Source organism: Pteropus alecto, unplaced genomic scaffold, assembly GCF_000325575.1.
Source record: "Pteropus alecto unplaced genomic scaffold, ASM32557v1 scaffold67, whole genome shotgun sequence".
In the NCBI taxonomy this organism is placed as follows: domain Eukaryota; kingdom Metazoa; phylum Chordata; class Mammalia; order Chiroptera; family Pteropodidae; genus Pteropus; species Pteropus alecto.
In genome coordinates, this window is record NW_006441061.1 from 808,500 (window position 1) to 827,565 (window position 19,066).

At 42.0% G+C, this 19,066-nt stretch overlaps 1 protein-coding gene across 1 annotated transcript in view; it reads right to left on the bottom strand.

The window, feature by feature from the left end:
* DENND1A (DENN domain containing 1A) overlaps positions 1–19,066 on the bottom strand; it is a 428,365-nt gene that overhangs the window by 310,848 nt on the left and 98,451 nt on the right. The window contains exon 4 of the mRNA XM_025051273.1: positions 9,290–9,409. The gene's annotated coding sequence lies outside the window, so the exon portion shown is untranslated. The remainder of the gene's footprint in view (positions 1–9,289; positions 9,410–19,066) is intronic.

Consider the following 19,066-nt stretch of genomic DNA (forward strand, 5'->3'; position numbering starts at 1 on the left):
TTCTCCTGTCCCTCCTCCAGACATGTTGATCTCTGCGTCTGCTACACAGCTGTCATCCTGGAACTTTACTGAGTTGGATTTCCAATTGGATTTTATTCTAATTCCCAAGTTTTTTTAGAGCCAAGCTTTTTTTTTTTTTTTTTTTTTTTGCTGCATTTTGGGCTCATTAATACACATAAAGAGCTAGTTAAAATACCAGACTGAATAAATGAACAATGGGACAATTAACCCAACATACAAAGCTCCACCCACTTTACTTCAAAGGCATCTGAAATAGAATGGATTAGAAACCAGAAACGATGCCTCTCCGAATTAATTTTGTAATAAATATTGCTTTGTATTATAGATAAGGGATTAAAAATCTCCACAGTGGCAGCCTACCACTTGTGAACTGAGTTAAAAGCCAACAATTGCCCTTGGTTTAAAAATTAGTGGTAGTTTCATGCCCCGTGAATGGGAAATAAAAACCTATTCAATTTCCACTCCATACCACAATATAGAATTTAATTTTATCTACAATGTAAAAATTGCCTAAGTTTCTACATAAAGTTTTAAGATAGGTGCAATCTGTTTTCATTCAGAGTGTATTATATTCGAAAATCAAAATTTATACTACTATCTAACTTTAAAAGTACTTCCTTTATGCTACATTATTTTTTGCAATTTGCAATGCAATTCATGTTAATAAAAAGGATTATCTACTTTGAAGATGTAAATGTACAAAGTGAAATATGGAAAGCAAAAGTAAAGTAAGTATATTATTTACCACTTGATTTAACTAAGATGTTTGATACTATTTCCATACTTTTATGTTCATTGTTTTCAGAAGTAATAACTATTCTTCACTGTCAAGAAGAGGGCAACAGTGCACAAGTTAAGATAAAAAGTAGTTCGGGCCTTTTTTTAAAAAACAAAAATACCAAAGTAATTAGCCAAATGACAAATTCACTACAACAAATGCATTTTTTAAAAGAACATAAGTCTTAGCAAGAAATAGTTGTTTAGAGTTCTAAGAGCTTCTCCCTTGTAAATCTGTCTCACGCAAATAAATTATACAGTCAAAAACTTCCTCAGGAAAGAATATATAATGATATGTAAAGATGCTTATAACAGAATAAGTGAAAAAGCTAGATACAAAACTATACCTACAGCATGATCCCAATTCAAAAAATGACACACCTTTAGTCATTGTCGGAGTTGTGAGATGATAGATCACTTTTCTTACTCTTCTGAAGTTTTCTAAATTCCTCTAATGAGGAAGTATATCTTCCTAATCTCAAAAACTAACATCTTACAAATAAGTGGCTCATAACCACTTGTTAAGACTGTGGGATCTTCACGCTTCAAACGGCATAATGATTTGTCTGTCTGAAGTAGAGAGGTGACACTATTAGCTCGGTCTTCGGTCTTCCGGAGCCTCTCCATGAGGGAAATGCGAGGCTTCCTGCTGTTTCTAAAACCGATCACTGGAAGGGCCAGACAGCCTAAACTCAGGCTCCTCCTTGTATTCACAAATCTATCTTGCTCTTAAAATAAGTGTGTAGCTCACATCCAAAGGGCAATTTTAGGTGTGAAACGCACTGAGTTATTTTCCTTTCTACGTCCTGCCCAGCGAAAGGCAAAGATAAGGCGCAAATAAGTGCCTTCTGGTGGTGGTTGCTGTTGCAGAGAAGTGGTTTGCTTGCAGGGAGGTCCAAGAAAAACTGTTGACACTCAAACTCAACCGAAAAGCACCAACTGGCCTCTCCTGTAGAATGTTTTTCTGTCTCCCAAAAAAGGGTCCCTCATGTGGAATTCTTAAGACTCTTTCTTTCAGAAGGCAGGCTCAGTTTTACTAGTTTTCCATTCAAACACGCCCTGCATCAGATTTAAACAAAACTGATCGTTTTCTTTGCTCTATAATCTTATGGCTGATTGTTCACATAGACTGCAGTGACGCTGGCCAAAACGTAATGTGACTCCTTGATGCTAAATGGAGGTTACTGAGTCCTGAAAACCCTTAGTTCCAGGTGGTCTCAGGCTTATTCTCCAGAGCTGGAAGAATCATGGCCATACTCTGGATCAAACTCTGGATTGGGGGTCAGAAGACCGCTGTGAACCAGCTGAAGAACTTAGGACAAAAACCTTCCTCCTTCAGGTCTCATTTTCAGCATCTATAAAATGAGGGTGAGCTGTAGTGTACTATTCCTAAGAGCTCTTCAAGCTCACCTCTGAGCACACTGTGCAGTAGCAAACCGCTCATCATACCTCTCTTAGCTAAATACATACGGAGAGATGAACAAACTTTTGAAACTCGTAAAAGCTGTTTTGGTGGCAAGAAAATAAAATGTGCAGTTTTGAATCAGAGCCAAAAGAAAGTAACTGGATATAAGCCCAGCGCAGTTGAGAGTATGCTCTTTGGGTTGGATTTAGGGTTCCAGACCAAACTGGTGAGATCTTGAGCGAGTCACTGTATCTCTGTCAGTCTCAACCCTGTTACCTCTACAGTGGAGATAATTTCACAAGGTTGTAATAAAAATAAATGAGAATTATGTAGACCACCTGGCATATTAAAGAAATGGCGATGGATGCTAACCCCCCTTTTCCCTCCTATGTCCTCCGCAGTGAGTTGTCCTGACTTAGTCTGGCCAGCTACAAAATCAGCCACCAGCAGCACTTGTCAGAGGGAACAAGGTGAGTGAGGCACGGGGGCAACAGAACAGGAAACAGAAGTGTGGCCCCGCACTGTCCCACGAGCACTAAGACGCAGAAGTGAGAATATACGTGTCTCCTGTAGCGTGCAATTCATTCCGTCACAACGTGAAAATTTTCTTTTAGTCAGAGCCTTGGAGTTTCAAATACCCACAACCCTGGGCTGGCTCCCTTTGAAGAGGACCAGGAGGGGACGAGCAGCTTCCTCCTCCAGTGGACGGCCCTGCTGCTGGTGGCGGGTACGGATGACACACCTGTCCTTCCAACTGTCCAGCTTCCAGCCCTCGAACAGCGGGCCACTAGGAGAGCAAGGGCAGTTCCGTTTAATTCCCTCTCTTCTCTTCAAAGGTGATTTTCTTTAAACAGTCCAGCTTGTTACTGTTGTTGAGTTGTGGCTCCCCAGAGGATTACACGTTTCTAAGCATAAAGGCATCTGCGTGACAATAAAACATGCAACACACTCCAACCACTTCATTTTTTTTAATTAAGAAAAAAAAAGTTATAACCTCCCACAAAGTGATGTTTCTGATGAGCGCACCCTGCCCCCACCCCGCCCCCATGCAAGCCTTTCAAAATACTGGGGATCTCAGAAAGGGCCCTGGGCCTAGAAAACCAGAGCCTCCACAGGCCCCATCCCATGGGTTCGGCTTCTGACAGAAGCCATGTGCCAGAAGCCACAATGGGTGGAATTATAATCTGCCACAGGAATCGGGCCTTCTTCCAGCTGACTATCCAGAAAACAACACTGTGCCCATTGTACTTTTAAGGGGGAGAATTAAAAAGAAATCAAACAGCTCCACAGAGATGGAAACACTCGAAAAGCAGAGGAAAGTCTTCTGTTAAATAATATGAAAGATCCAGGTTTCCCAAATGGCATTTAAGGCATTGGGAAGAAAGGCTGATTCCTCCCAGAGGGGCCCCGGCTTTGATGCCCAAACTGCCCTCCAACATCAGGCTGTGCATTTTTGTAAGGCAGGGTACCCTCAGGCGAGACAACTATAAATTGCTTAAAACAAGAATAGGAGATTCCATCTGTTTCTGGAATATTTCAGCAGCACCTGCTTTCAAGGTAAAAATCTGGGAGCTGTCCCCACAGCCTTCCTTCCCAACTGCCTTCCCCACCCCCACCCCACCCCGCACGCTTATTTTAAACTAAAGCAGATAACACACAATCCAAAAGGGCTTCTGCCACCGCACCTGCCTAATGAACGCGTCCTTTGATTTTTCTCCTGGACGATGTGTGTTGTTTAAGAAACACTGGATCCGTTAGAGAATCCAAAGTTTTTAAAACCAAACTCTTTTCTTACTTCTAGCTTCTTTTTCTCTATGAAAACTGAGCTTTTCTGTATTTATAGCAGAAATTAGTACAATGCAGATGAAAAAAGATGCAGAAGTTCTTCTTGCCATTAAATCAGATAGTGCTTGAGAAGAGAGTTCTCACTTAACACAACTGAGGTTTAAACACAAGCCCATACGCCAGCTTGCATGGGAAGAACAGTAACTCCCCAACGAGGGCCCAGGAACATATTAAGTTATAGGTTTTTTTTTTTAAAAAAAAAAAAAAAAGAGCTAAAGTCGAGGCTTGAAAAGTCCAAGCTAAATCAGGGCGCTGCTCCCAAGGGGATGTGCGGCATCCCTTCCAATAGTAACCAGAAAACCCCGAGTGTGTGTAAACAGCAACTTCACGCACTTTGCTCTTTGGTCGACACACATCAGGATTTCTAATGCCTGCCCCAAACCTTCCAATGGCACTCCATTTGTTGTGGGATAAATCCAAAATCTCAAGCATGTCCCATAAAGCCTTTCACAAGCTGGCCCCAAGGCTTTAATGGCATCATCTCTTGCCACTGCTCTCTCATCAAATTCTCGTTCTTTCATCCAGCTCTGCCTTTCGTTTCTCTGGGCGTTTGCTCACCGGTTCTCACTGCCTCAGGAGCTTCTCCTCCAGCTTCCTACAAGCCCCCACTGATCTGCAAGACCCAGTCTAACTGGAAACCATCAGCAACACTTCCGCTGATTCTCCGAGCAGAGATGGGCACTGCCTAATCTGTGACCTCACAGAACCTCGCACTTACATATTTTTTTAAATAGCACTTGCCACGTTATTTTTTAATTATTTGTTTACACAGTCCCTTTCCAAAGATTGAGTGGCTCCGAGGACAGTAAGGGTAGAAGTGAAATGGGAGGGGGTATCAAATTCAGAGGTGGCCTGAGAACAGTGCATCCAGAAGCATATTCAATTTTAAATTTGGTAAAGGTCAAAAAGTATATATTGTTTTCAGTTTGTATTACCAAGTTCAGAAACTTCAGCTCATCAAAATATCATATGAACATGACATCTGAAAGGGTCACATATGGAGAGCTAGGGCTAGACCTCTATGTCTCTTTTAAGGGAACTTGAGGCCGAAGACCAAGTGGTATGCATTGCTTATACCTGATACATACCAGGTACTAAGACACTAATTGAATAAAAATTTAAAACCTTAAACAAAAATATTTTAGATACTATCTTGAGGACACAAGTTATTTCTTCCCAAAATGTATAATAAGTTCTAAATAAATTTTATTTAGGTAGAGTCACTCAAGCTTTTCCAAGAGCTTAAATAAGATCTCTATACCTAATGAAGAGAAAACCATAGAACACAAATATTTTTAAAGGTCCTTAATAAAAAGTAAAGACATTTAATTACTGTATGACATATCTCCCATAAACCATCTCCCTCCAAATAAAACAACACCGTAATGACTTTGAACTCTTACGTTCCTTCTGTTCATCCAAAACCAGAAGTTGGCTATAAATAGCATATTTCATTACAGTTTTAGCTTTGATGAGTATGTACCATTTAGGCAAATCCAAAGCCATGAAAAATTTTGGTTCTAGATCACTTTGTTTTATGATATTTGAAAGATATCAGAAGTAAATGCTTACACCACATCAGACTCAGACGATGCTGTCTGAAAATGCTAAAATATTCTCACATTCCTGGGTTTATAATGAAGAGCAACTAACTCACCCATAACTATGGTTCTCCTAGCTGGTGATTTTAATCTAGTATTAACTACCATCCAGCAACTAGTTAAATAATATGGTGAATCTCAAAAAAAATTAAAATGCTTTAATAGGAGAAACTAGTTAAGTGTGGGAGAAAATAATGCATTTAACTTTGTATACCATGGTACTTGTGTTAATGAGACGTGTTTATTCTCTGGTACAACTACATTTCTGTCACGGTTAGCTGGTGACAAGAGTTTGAACCAATTTTTTTAAAAATATTTTTAAATAAACAAAGGGCTTATTTCTCAGGGATTCATTCCTTCATAAAACCAGTATTACTTGTGATTAAGTGCCTACTATGTGCAGACATTTTTCAATACATTTTGGGTATATTTGTGAACAAAACAGATAAAAATTCCCAGCATTCATGGGGCTTACGTTCTAGCAGGAGGAACAGACAATGCATCCAAGAATGAATCTAATAAGCTATTTTACAAAAGACGTCTAAGAACCTTTCACTGTGAAAGTCAATTTAAATTTTGTAATACTGATGGCCTGGTCCTTTACGGACACAAGGCCTGTCACTTAACACTGTGAGATTCAAAGGTTCACCTCTTACAACTAAAATGAAATAAGTATAATATAAACGATACTTCTGCAAATAACTATTTCATATTTTCTCTTTGAACTAGTGTCCCATGAAGCCTGTCCTCTAACAGAGCCTGCAGCGCCCCGTTGTTCCATTTAAATGGAATGCATCTCCCTGTCTCTGAAAGCCACATACACAATCTTTTGATCAAGCACTACACTAAGTGCTGGAGATACAAAGTTGCTTAACATACAATCTTTACCCGGATGACTTAACATAGGAGTAAGACAAAGGATGCTCAGGACTGACGTGTGTGTAACTGAAGTATGCAAAGCATGCTGGGGGCACCCAGAGGAAGGGATGATCATCTCTGTCTGAACAAGGCTGCTAAGGGCCTGAGCTGAGTCTGGGAGGACGGGTAAATGTGTGAAGGCTCATGTGGGCCAGGAAGCATGCGAGCTTTGGAGAACGATCGGGGAGGAGGAGACCCTAAGAAGCTAAATCCTGGAACAGCAGAGGCTACGTGTGCACAGATGCCATCACTGGGACACACGTTCCTCACGAGAAGAAGAAACGGAAAGCAAAAACAGAGGTAGCTTATGGGCAGACTTGAGCTAGAGCACAGCACACCAATGGTGACTAGACCTCAAGGCACAGGTTAACTAAAGGGACAGCATCTGAAAAAAGCAAGGAGACCAAGTGGCGAAAGAGGACAATGCCAGTGATGTCAACCAAACCCAAGCCGCGCTCACGCTGTCTGCAGACCTCCCCACCCGGCACTGACTCGCCGCCAACAACCATCCAGGTTAACAGCAGACTCTTCCACGTATATGCTCATCCCAACCCAGCAACAATCCCAAAGCAAGCACGGAGGACGTTTCACTGTGTGCGCCCTCTATAGCTTCTCAAGCTGGAAACAATAAAGTGAGATTCCCCCATTCCCGTGTTAAATACCCATGAAACACATGCCCCAGAATTCATATAGGACTCTGCATTTATCACCACAGTCACTCTCCTCGGGCACTAGAACATCGACAGGAAGAAGACACTATGCCAATGGGTTGTTCTAGGCATCAATATGGCATACCGCAGAGCAGTCATGCATCTCCCCAGTCCTGGGAACTCAAGGGAAGCTCATAGTAGGCACTCTATTAAGGGCTGACATACAAGTGAATGACGTAACCCACCAATTTTTGTCCATAGTTCCAAACTAATTTAACTAACAGAAAGAAAACACCCCAATTGCTGCTATTTTTTATTCTATTTGCTGGCAGCAGGAAGGCTATTCGACCAGCTTCTCACACACACGAAGTCCACAACTCTCCAGGCAGACACACTACAAAGTCAAATACTAGAAGCAGAAGAGAGCAATTTTTAAATTTAATTGTTTAAACAGTTTTCCACTCTCAGAAACTTGCTGAGTGAATGTGACATGTCAGTTCAGTCATCTTCCCAACCACACACACACACACACACACACACACACACACACCCACCCACCAGCTTTGAAAGGAAGAAACACCATAACCCAAAATATTCAGGGGATAAAAACTTTTCTGCGAAACTTGAAGAACTTGATTTAAACTCTCATCTCCTCTAAATGACTATGCGATGTGAATATGCGATGTCCTGACCAAGGCTAAAATACAACATTAGGCAAAAATGAAAGAGAAAATTTTCTTTAAAGAGAGAAACAGAGACCAACACTGTTCAATCACTGAGTACCCAGCCGCGCGCCCAGAGGCTGACGCTCTGGGCAGGGGTGCACGGGCCTGACCACCGCGCACGCGCACACCTCATCTCGCAGACCCCGGCGGCGCCTCCTCCTGAGGTCTTTCCAGCAGTTGCCCTCTAGTGCCCAAATCACAGATGCCACGCTTGGTGACAGAGAACTGACTTGGCCGATTTAAAATAATAACGGTATTTGTGCAGAGAAACATAAAAGTAGCAGCCCCGACTGACAGTTACTGAGCAAAGGCACTCCGAAAGTCAGCCCTTCCCCCTAAAGCCCCCCAGGTGTGAGGGTGCGCGTGTTGCGGAAGGGGGACTCTTTTCTTGGTGAGAAGAAGAAGAAAGTGCAGACACTAATACACCAGAGAAATACTCTTTCTGGAATTCATGGAGGGTCTGGCCTTTTATCCCCAGGCCCCAGCCCAAGCCTGGGGGCCCGGGTTTTGTCAGGGGCACCTCCCCACCGTCCTGCCCTGGGCTGCTCCACATGAGCAGAGCGAGACAGGAGGCAGGCCCCTCTGACACCTACTTAACCGAGGCAGATGGGGAGGAGAGTGTGCGGGATGCCTTTACTTCCCCCTCGGGAGGCGCCCAGCAGGAGCCCACAGAGCCGGCAGATCCAAAATCAGATCTCCACACAGCCTTGGAGCCCAGAACGTGCCCTACCCCTCTGGCAGGAGGAAACAGAGCATTCAGCAAGTGTGGCTCTGGTGTCAGCGAGTGTGGCTCTGGTGTCTGACGGGCTTTCACAAGACCTAAAGAAGCCTCCTCACGGGACTCTGCCCTTCTGCGAACCTCTACAGAGGTAGCCAAGTTGCGAAACAGTTACTCGTTCACTCGCTGACCCAAAGGGGGCAAGGGTGTTGCTTTGAGGAGGGCACAATCAGTGTCTGCGAGACGTCCTGAGCTACAGACACATACTTTATTAATAATCTTACATACACAAAATGTCCAAGGGAAAGCCTAACAGGCTAATTTCTGACAGCTCCAGATAACGGCAGGAGGAACTGAAGCCATGCTGACTCTCCAGCTTCCACACACTCCACAGAAGCAATGGTCCCTTTCCCACCCAAGGGATGTGATACAAATAAACAAACACAATTATCTGTAGAACTTACAGTGCAAGAACAACACTGCGAAGTCCTTCTCCCCAAGTGCAGTGACTTGTGGGAAACAGATAGGAAAATAAAAAGAACAGCTGGAAAATTTAATTACAGAAGAACAACGCGAAAGCTGACATTGTTTCGCAGAACTAGCCAATAGCCAAAGCCCTCCTCTCTTACCTTAAGATACAGAAGCAGCTCTTAGCTCCTGACGATAAGCGGCAGAACCCGAATCTCTGTTTGCTGTCAATGTCAGTGAGGACGAAAGTGAAGTTCTGGCCAACTTGGCTAACTGTGAGGCTGCGGCAAAGACAGAACAAAGGGGAAAAGGGATGTGCAGTAAGTTTCTTGATAAAGTATCTAATCATGACAAGTCATTGAACCTGTAACATTTCCTTTCTCAGTGGAATTCTTTATAAATGAACTTAAAATTTACACACTTCAGGGGAACAGATTGTGAGCTAGTAAAAAAAAAAAAAAAAAAAGGCAGCAAAGCGACACATTCTAGTGACCAACCACCTCATCGGAGCTATCGTACCTTCTTCCCACTGAGCTCAGGCAGGTAGCTCTGTTAATCATCCCATCACATCCTGAAAGGTGCATTCCATTAACCTCACTTTATAGATGGAGGAAATAGCCTAGAGCAGCATTCCCCAGGTGCCAAGTGGTAAATTGCAAAAAAAAAAAAAACAGAATTTTATTAAACCTTGGCCTATCTAACACCAAAGCCTGCTGTCCGCTTGCTGTTAACGGATCACGAATGCGCTCACCTGACTGATATTCCTCCAGCTCAGAGAGAAACAGTGGCTACGACAGCAGAACTTGAGTTTCTGCTGTCAGCCACAAAGTGAGACACTCGACGTAAACCGTCTCATTTACTCTCAGCCACGATGCTGGAACTCAGAAAAGGAAACCAAAGGACAGAATCGAGTTCACAGAGCTGCTAAAGAGAGGAGCTGGGATTCACAAGAGGGCAAGCTTGGCCATCACGTTCCTAAACCCTTGATTCTGTCATAATTTCTGAACTTATGAGGAACATATTTTATTTTTTACAAATACTAAATGTCTTGACAATGCAAGGTACTTTCTAAGAAATGGAAACAAGATTTTTAAAGAAACAAAGAAAAAAAGCTAAAAATTCCTGCACTGACACAAAAATCAGCGAAGCACACATAAAGCAACATATACTAGAAAATGTTTCAAAAAATCAAAAAGCCTACTACTAATCATATTAATCCAGAAACACTTTTTATAAGTTACATTTTAAAATCCACTTTAAAAAATCAGTTTACCAGTTAGCTTGGGTTCCTTTTTAAAAACTTAAATATTCCAAATTCTAATACATAAATTTATGCTAACATCTTATTTTAGAATTTGACACTGAATTTTTCAGAGGAACTCATTAACTCGTATTGTATTTTACATATGTTGTATTTTACACAAAATACTCAAATTGATTAACGTATTCAAATCGATGCTCTCACCTGTAATTTATAAATTGTCGGTGGAAGCAAAGAATCCTGTAAAGGTTCACCAGACCTTTTCCAAAGGTAGACTGAGTCTTTAGATAGGATACGAATTAAGTTCTCAAATGTGAAGAGCTTTCTTTTCTAAAACTCCCTTATATAGCCACAGACTTCCAAGGCATCCATCCAGCACAAAAGGTCAACTGGACCCTACCTGGTCACACTGAAGGAAACAATTCCATCCCCCAGAGAGTGGTGAGTACCAGGAAACAATTCAGAAAGGAAAGCAAGTGTTCCACTCTCCTGTTTTGACTAGGAAGGTGAACGAAAACAAGGTGGCAATTTAAAAGCGTGTGGCAATAAAACAGGTGTAAGTAATGCTACCCGTCCACCTTACACAAGTCAGGAGGAGGAACGCATTTCAATAAAAGTTATAGAGCTGCCAAGGGGACACCAAACGCTACCTTCTTGGGGCTGTTATGTTTTATCTATAAAGCTTGGATACTGTGTTACTATGGTGATTTAATACTATGTTTTAAAGGGGGATTATATGATTAATTTTAACAAGGTTGAGAACTGAAGATGTGTGAGAAACAGGATTCTAGCTCACATAATTAAAGTGATTGGGTAAAAAAGTGGGTCTCGGGGAGGAGAGAAACCTGTATTACTAAAATATTTAAAGCAACAGGTAGGGATGGTTCAAAGTTACAAATAAGGTCATGTTTTTGTGAACTACTATCATGTGATCCTACAAAATATGACTGCTTGTTATTTTAACTCAGGGTTTGATTCCACTTCTAGAGTGTTGAAACTGAAGCATCCTACAAGGAATGGATATTGATAGGACAGAATGAAAAGAAAACACCCAGGATCTCTAGGAAAAGGACACAAAACAAATACAACTTGGTTTGTGAACTGAGTGCCATTAATTTCCCTATTATCTTTTCAGTACCATTAAAAACACTGAAAAATGCTTTTAGCTATATCCTAGACTCAAAGAAAGGTTCATTACTCATTTACTTGGTTCAAACCCCAACTCAGTCACTTGCTCACTGGGCCTTAATTTAGCAAGTTGCTTAACCTCTAAGCAACCCAGTTTCTTCACCTGGAATAACAATGCGAAACTATCACCCAGCCTGAAGGATATTTGGGGAGTAAGTGAGATAAACATTTAGTATGAATACTAGTCCATAGTGAGAGCAATTAAAAACAGAGATGCAAGCTGTTAAGTTACTATCTGAATGAAAACTAAAATTCATAGTAATATCATGCATTTGCTTAGGATCTTCCTGACTCAGCCTTATAATACTCATATAAAAGGCTGCTTTTCTTTCTCTTGTCTGTTGCATCTTTTCAGTACGAGGCAGTCCTTCCAGCGACCAAGTGAGCTGCTTATACTTGCGCTGAAGTGAACAAGGTTCTTTTTGGGGTACCACAGCTTAGAAGGGGGCACTCGTTATTCTTAGTCGAGTCACCTTCTTTAATGCCCAGTAGGGTGAAGTACAAGTCATTAAAACCCCCAAAACATTAAACTCTAAATATATTTTTTCTTAAATAATTTTCAATAAACTAAAAGTCAGGTAAGGGCAGTCACAAGGGCTCAGAGTCTCCAAGAACTGCGTCATTCCTCCAATGAGTATTCGCTATTTCTCCATAAAACTGACTTTGAGGAAAGGGTGTGCTTTTTTAAAGGCTGTGGTTTTTGTGTTTACCTCCAGGATCAAAATCCATAACTTTTCAACAGGAATTAGAGATTTCATAATGGTTGAAACTAAAAGGATCCACAGAAGCCATAATATCCCATTCTTTTATGGTATAGATGGGAAAACTGAGGCTCGGGTTATTTTTTGTTTTTATTGTCTTGTTTTTCTTTTTCAAAGTAAATAGGACTAAAAGAAAAATCCAAACCCAATTCTGGTTCAAAATCCTTTGCATTCTGCCACATTGCACCAAACACAGTGAAAACCCTCCCCAAGAAGCTTGGAATTCGGTTGAAGTAACTCGAGTACGTGAGGAATTCAGATAGCTGTCTCATCAAACAGTCTGACTATACTTCTCACTAAGCAAGAGAAACCAAATTTGAGTATTTCCAGAAAGAAGCCCAGGAGACAGGGCCTAGACCACGCTTAGCTGTGCCTCCCGTGCCTAGGTAAATACGGAAAACAAGGGCAGAAGGCAATGACTAGTCAAACCTCAACTTTCTCCTTCATGCTGCCTTGCAAATGTCGGTCAGCCCCTCTAGGCCCCTCTGGCAGTGTTTGGCTTCATCGTGAAGTTGTTTACAGGTTCACTTTTTAATGAACGAAGCATGGAGAGGGACAGTTTGATCCCATTCTTCCAGTGAGAAATGGGATTTTCCATATCAGCCTCACTTTAAGTTTAGCTTGTTGTCTTACAAACTGAGCAGCTACTACACGGGGCACTGCGACAAATGCTGGATATGCAACATCCATCCTGCTGTGGAGCTTCCTGTCTAGTTGGAGAGGAATGATAAGCTAGTGTACCACAAAGCATGTTGTGTGAAAGCTAAGAAGAAAATGGAAGAGAAGGAAAGGCCCAAGTGAGATAATGTGGTCACAGAGACAGTTTCTCAATGATGACAACAATACAGACGTAAAGGCCAAGATGGAGCGGCCACTCCAGAAGCAGGGGACTGGCTGCTTCCGGCAGGGAAGAAAGCTGCACAAAGATTCTCGGGCTGGAAAGAGCTAGGCCCGGTCAAGGAACTGAGAGGACACCGGAAGAGCTAACGCACAGGAGATGAGGGAAAGTGGCACGCTGTGAAGTTGCTGGGCAAAGCAGGTGCCAGATCATGCCGAGAGCCTCGTGGGTCATGGCAGAGAATCAGAATTGTTTTGGAAAGGCAACAGAAAGCCGCTGAATGGTTTTAATCAAGAGAACAACAGTCTTGTCTACAGTTTTTAAATCTTGATTCGACTCCGTTGTGGAGAACAGTCTGGAAGAGGACAGAAGGAGAAGCAGAGAAGATAATCAGGAGGGTAGCAGAATAATCCAGATGAGACTGGATGGTGACTTAACTCATGTAGAGAGAACGGAAACAAATATGGGTGAATAGTTTCGAGTTATAACTAGCAGGTATATATGACAAGCTTGCAGATGGACCAAGAGTTAGGGAGTAAAAAGGCAGCATATCATCATCTAATCATAGAAAACTCACAAGTTTGGGGGTGGATCCAAGAGTTCCACTTAGGATATGTTAGTTCTGAGAAACCTGTAAAACATCTAAATAGAAATGTCAAGTATGTAGTTGAACATACTACTCAGGAAATCAGAGGAAAAGTTTGGACAGGAGCTATAAATTTGGAAGTCATGTACGCACAGATGGTATTTAATGCCATGGTAAAGAACGAGATCCTCTAAGGAAGAGAATTCACGGAAATTAAAGAGGACCCAGAACTAAGTTACAGAAGCACCAATTTATGGGATGGGTAAAGAAAGACAATCAAAGGAACAAAGGAGAACAAGCAGGAGGGAGGGGTCAACCGTACTGATGCATCAAGATGAGGAGAGAAAAAATGCCCACTGAACTGAGGAATGTGGAGGTTTCAGGTGACCTTGATAAGATAAGCTCTAGTTGAATGATAGAGCAGAAGACAAATTGCAAAGCACTGAGGAATAAACTGAATTATGTAGATAATTCTTCCGAGAAGTAGAGAATTAGCCGGGAACTGAATGGAAGTGAAGAGTCAAAGACGGGTGTTATTTTTAGAATGGAGGAATACCAGAACTTCGTAAGCTGCTGGGAATAATTCAATAGAGGCGGAGATGCGGGAGAGAGAAGACGAAGCAGAAGGTCTGGACTTTAGATCAGAATTCCAGATAGGCTGTTCACTCGCTCTATGAGCACAGGCAAATTATTATACCTCTCTGGGAATAATGATACTTTGCAGAATGGTTTTGAGGGTTAGAAATAATGTACACAAAGTAACTAGCATATAGCAGGTGCACCATGAAAATAACCATTCTTGTTATGAAATCATACAGTTTGAAAGATGGAACTGAAACGTGCAGTCATCCCGTTTACCACAGCTTACTAACGGCACCTGCAGAGCCGTCCATGGTGGCACCCCCACAGATGCTTCTCCATTTCTTCAGTGCACATGGGTGGCAGGCGGTAATCAAGGGTTTACCAAGCTATCATGTCTCCCAGCATTTAGTTACAGAAGCCTTAAAACTTCTTTCCGTAAACACACCCTTTCTCTCCCTAAGCTCACGTTTCTTACATTCCCTGCTCAGAGACCCAAGTGGCAAGAATGACACTGACCCGAAATGTCTGGAGACTAAGAGAAGGTCACATACTGCCAGATACAGGGCAACACCAGTCTTGCTTGAGAAACACACCAGATAGTTCTAAGAAAGAACAGAGACCTCTCCACTCCCTCATCTACATGAGCCTGACGAGGAAGCAACAAACCTTAACTGGAGAATCAGAAAGTATCCAAACCAGAAGGAAGAGCAGAGATCTAACCCAATTCCCTCATTTCATCCGCAAAGAAAGTGAGGCCCTCAGGAGAGATGTCACCTGCCTCACCGCATGGAGCGAGTCAATGACAGAGCCAAAACGAAAACCTCAGTCGCCTGGCCGCCACCCCCAGCGCTCCGTCCACTAAGGCCCAACTGCTTCCTTGTTACCAAATGCTGTATAGAATATTCACGGGGCTCAGCTTGACCAATGGGACGAAACCCAGGGCCTAAACCCAGGATGAAAAACAAGGGGCAAAAGCGGACCCAACGGATTCCTTTGAAAAGCAGAGTGGGGCAAACGCGTAGATGGGAACGAGAGGAGAGAGCTGGGCAGACAGACGCTAATGCACAGTCGTGTGCCTTAGCTGCACTGTGTGGGCTTCGTCTTCTTCGGTTTTCCGTATTTTCTCCTTTTGTACGATAAACACATATCGCTCTTCAAATAAATTTGAAAAGTCTGTTCGGTTACTTTATTTGTCATGGGACGGATCTATGACGTGGTAGAAAAAGCAGGCTGGGATTAGAACTCAGACCAATGTGCACTCCAGAAGCAGCTCTGCACCTTCGACTAGTGGGACTGTGGGTGAGTTACTGGACCTGTCAGAGTCTCTGTGTCCTCATATGTGGCACGATGATAACTGGGAACCTTGCAAATGTGTAGCTTTCAGTGCAGGAAGAGAACACCGCACACACAATGCCCGGCACGTAACAGATACAAAGTAAAATTGTCAATAGCATTTGAACCACGTTGCGTCTGTGGTTACACCCTAAATCGTGAAACGGTGCCTCTGCCCCTGAGAAGACCACGCCACTTCATTTCACGCTCGTGTCATTTGTGTGTGTGCCAGTGTAATTTGTAGGGCAAGTGCATGGTAGCTAGCGTTCTGGGTTCTGAGAGAGGGCGGACACAAACACGGAAGAACAGCTTTTCCATCATCCAATGAGTCTCCTGAGCGCTTGGCCTAAGTGAAGCAGCTTGCCGGCTGTGCAGTGCAAGCAACTAGAAGCGCAACAGGGAATCGCACACAAAAAATATTTTTAAGAAACTGCTTTCATCGGTAACAAGATTTTGAGAAGGATATAGGACTCTCGGCTCTGTCATTTCTTTACTCCTCTCCATGAAGAACTTCAAGCACAGGGTAGGGCAGAAACGACTTTGGACCGAGAATGGGAGTATCTGTTTCTTTCCTGGCTCGGTAACTACGTGGTAGTGACCATGAGCAAGTCGTGTCGCCTCTACAGGCCTTGGTTTTCCTTCGGCGAGGTGGAGCGCTTGAGCCAGAAGAATTTCAGCTTAAAACCCCTGCGGCCTTGTTCCCACACGTTTTCGAGGCCTCCTGCAGCCAGAGCCCAAGCTATCGCAGCACACGTCGCCCTCCCCCATCAGGCTCCATCTGCTTGGGCTGAACAAGCTCTAGGCTCACGCGTGACTCCTCCTTTGCTTTGCTCTTCGGCGCATATGGGGTGTTAGGCTCTCCCTCCACTTACCCCTTCTTGCTGTCCTTGCAGACTCAACACAAGTCTCCCCCGCTATGAGTTTTCTATGATCATCTCGGTCTTCCCTAACTGCACTATCCTTTTGGATAGATACTGTTTAATGTGTCTTCATAAAACTTCCTGAACTAGACTGAGAAACACATGGAGGGCAGAGTTCCAAGTCTGATACCATTTCCTTATCACCCAGCACAAGGCTACACATTCGGAACCTTCCTCTGCTCTTCCTCTATCTCTTAGTGTGGCTGGGCGGGATAAATGAGGTATTCATGTGAGAATGTCCAGTACGTTGACTAGACTCGATTAAGAACTCAAATACTAATTTCCTTCCTTTCCTCTCTCTCTGTATATTGGGCGACTGGTCTTCCCATTGGGTGTTCTACTAAAAAAAAAAAAGGTATTCATTTGGAAGCTGAACACCTAGACTGTGCTAGCAGCCTAAGAGGACCTTGGGCAAGTCAAAATTTCTCTACAGCTTAGACCTTTTTTTCAAGTGAAGATAAACAGCACTTGTTCTCATCTCTTATGATAGGAGGATGAAGTGAGATGATCCATGAGAAAGCACTTTCTTTTGAAGAGCTACCGGCATTATTATCTTTCATAAGTCCTAGTTTCAGAAAGAAAAACCTTAAAACAACACAAGAGACAGCGAGATGTCAATGTTAACGGATGATCTGATGATGACTGTGAAAATCCCACTCTTGATATAGACTAGAAATGTCAGAAAGTTGTATTACTGTTCCTCGGGGTAGAAAAGCACAGATACTGAAAAGATTAGGAAGCTTTCTTTTTTGAACTTAATCACCTGGCATCACTCATCTCCCATGCTGACATATTTTCTAAGTCAAACAATATCATAAATATATCTGGGGGGCTTCGTGGGCCTCAGAGTCTGGGCAGATCCATTCGACAGTGTTAAATGCAAAACTAATTTTTAAAAAGTGGTATTAAAATCTCTGTATTTATTGTAAGTAAACTTCATTATTACTCTCTTCTGCACTAAAGTATGCCAAGGTTAGAAGTAGGAAAAGAAAAGAGAAAAAATATAGTCTCCAAAATAAAGTGGGTTTTTTTGTATTAATAAAAGTCATCAACATAAGAAAGAACCATTATACATGGTGAGGAGGGCAAGGGTTAAAATATATTCATAAAGGGATAATTCTGTCCTAAATCATTTTGGAAAAAATATGAGGAACATGATAATGGGAAGGTAATTTGGAGAGAAGCATATCAGAAGAAAATTATTTTTCTAACAACAACAAAAAAGGCATCAGACATTAGTGACGCAAAATATTTTAGGACTATAATTTAAGGGCTCTGCTTTTCTCCCATCTCAGAATGTAATCACCCAGGCAGGCAGGTGGTGTGGTGAGAAAGAGAGATGCGTATGTGTGCGGAAGGGGTGGGGGGTGGGGGGGAATTGTGTGATTTCATCTCATTGTTGATTTCTTCTAATATTAGTGTACAAAGTCAATTAAGGAATGCCTATCCAAAACAGATCACCACTCTAATAAGAAATCACATAAAAATGTATTCTCTTATTTTTCTTTGTGAAACACCTAACCACATTTAAAAAACATTTCAGCTTTATTAATTTGTATAAATATGCCCTTGCCATAATTTGTAATACATTTTATAAGTGACTGGAGGAGATTTCATGCATCGCTAATTCATACATATAAATGTGAAGTTTGCATTAAATGTCTCCAAACAAAACCTTGCTGGCTATGTTTAGAAGGAAGAGGATAAAGAAGAGACAGGAGGGCTCTCATGACAAAGACTGACCTTCTTAAAATTAAGGCTATTCTGTTTTGAGCATCAACCTGCTTCTAACACGGCCCTGGTACCAGGATTTTAAAAGGCCTCAGTCTGGGAACACTACAATGGTTGACTGGCTTAAAAAATAACATGCTGGAACCAGAGGAAACAGCGCTCATCAGTGGTGGGCAACATCCCAGAGCTGCTCCTCAGCGCTCCTTAAAACTCCTTTGGCTACTCGTTCTCATCTCTCACCATTTTCGGGTTTGTGCTCCTACAATGTGCAGAAAAGATCCAAGCTGCATACTCCCCACACGCACTCTAAGCCACCAAGATGGCTCGGACCTGTGTTCTTTGGGTATACTAAAATACCTGATAGATCCTTCTTGAAGATGGGCACATTTTATAACTTTCTTGGAACACATTATGGCACTTATTACTTACAACAATATTTTTTCTAAAACCTCTATATTACTAAAAGTGGAATTTTTAAGACGTAATATTTGTATCGTCTCATAGTTCAATTTTCCATTAAGGGAAAATCAACAAACGGCAATCAAGTGGACAAGTAAACAGTTGTAAAAATAATGCTGAAACTGTAATGAAAAACACAATAGACATTTCTTGGAAATAAGATTAAGGTCATTGCTTTGTCATTTTTATTGATGTTGTTAGTAAATTATAGTTTCGTAAGAAAAAAGTTCTGAAATTGTTTTTAAAATAAGCCATTTAAAAATAAGCCATTAACCAGTAG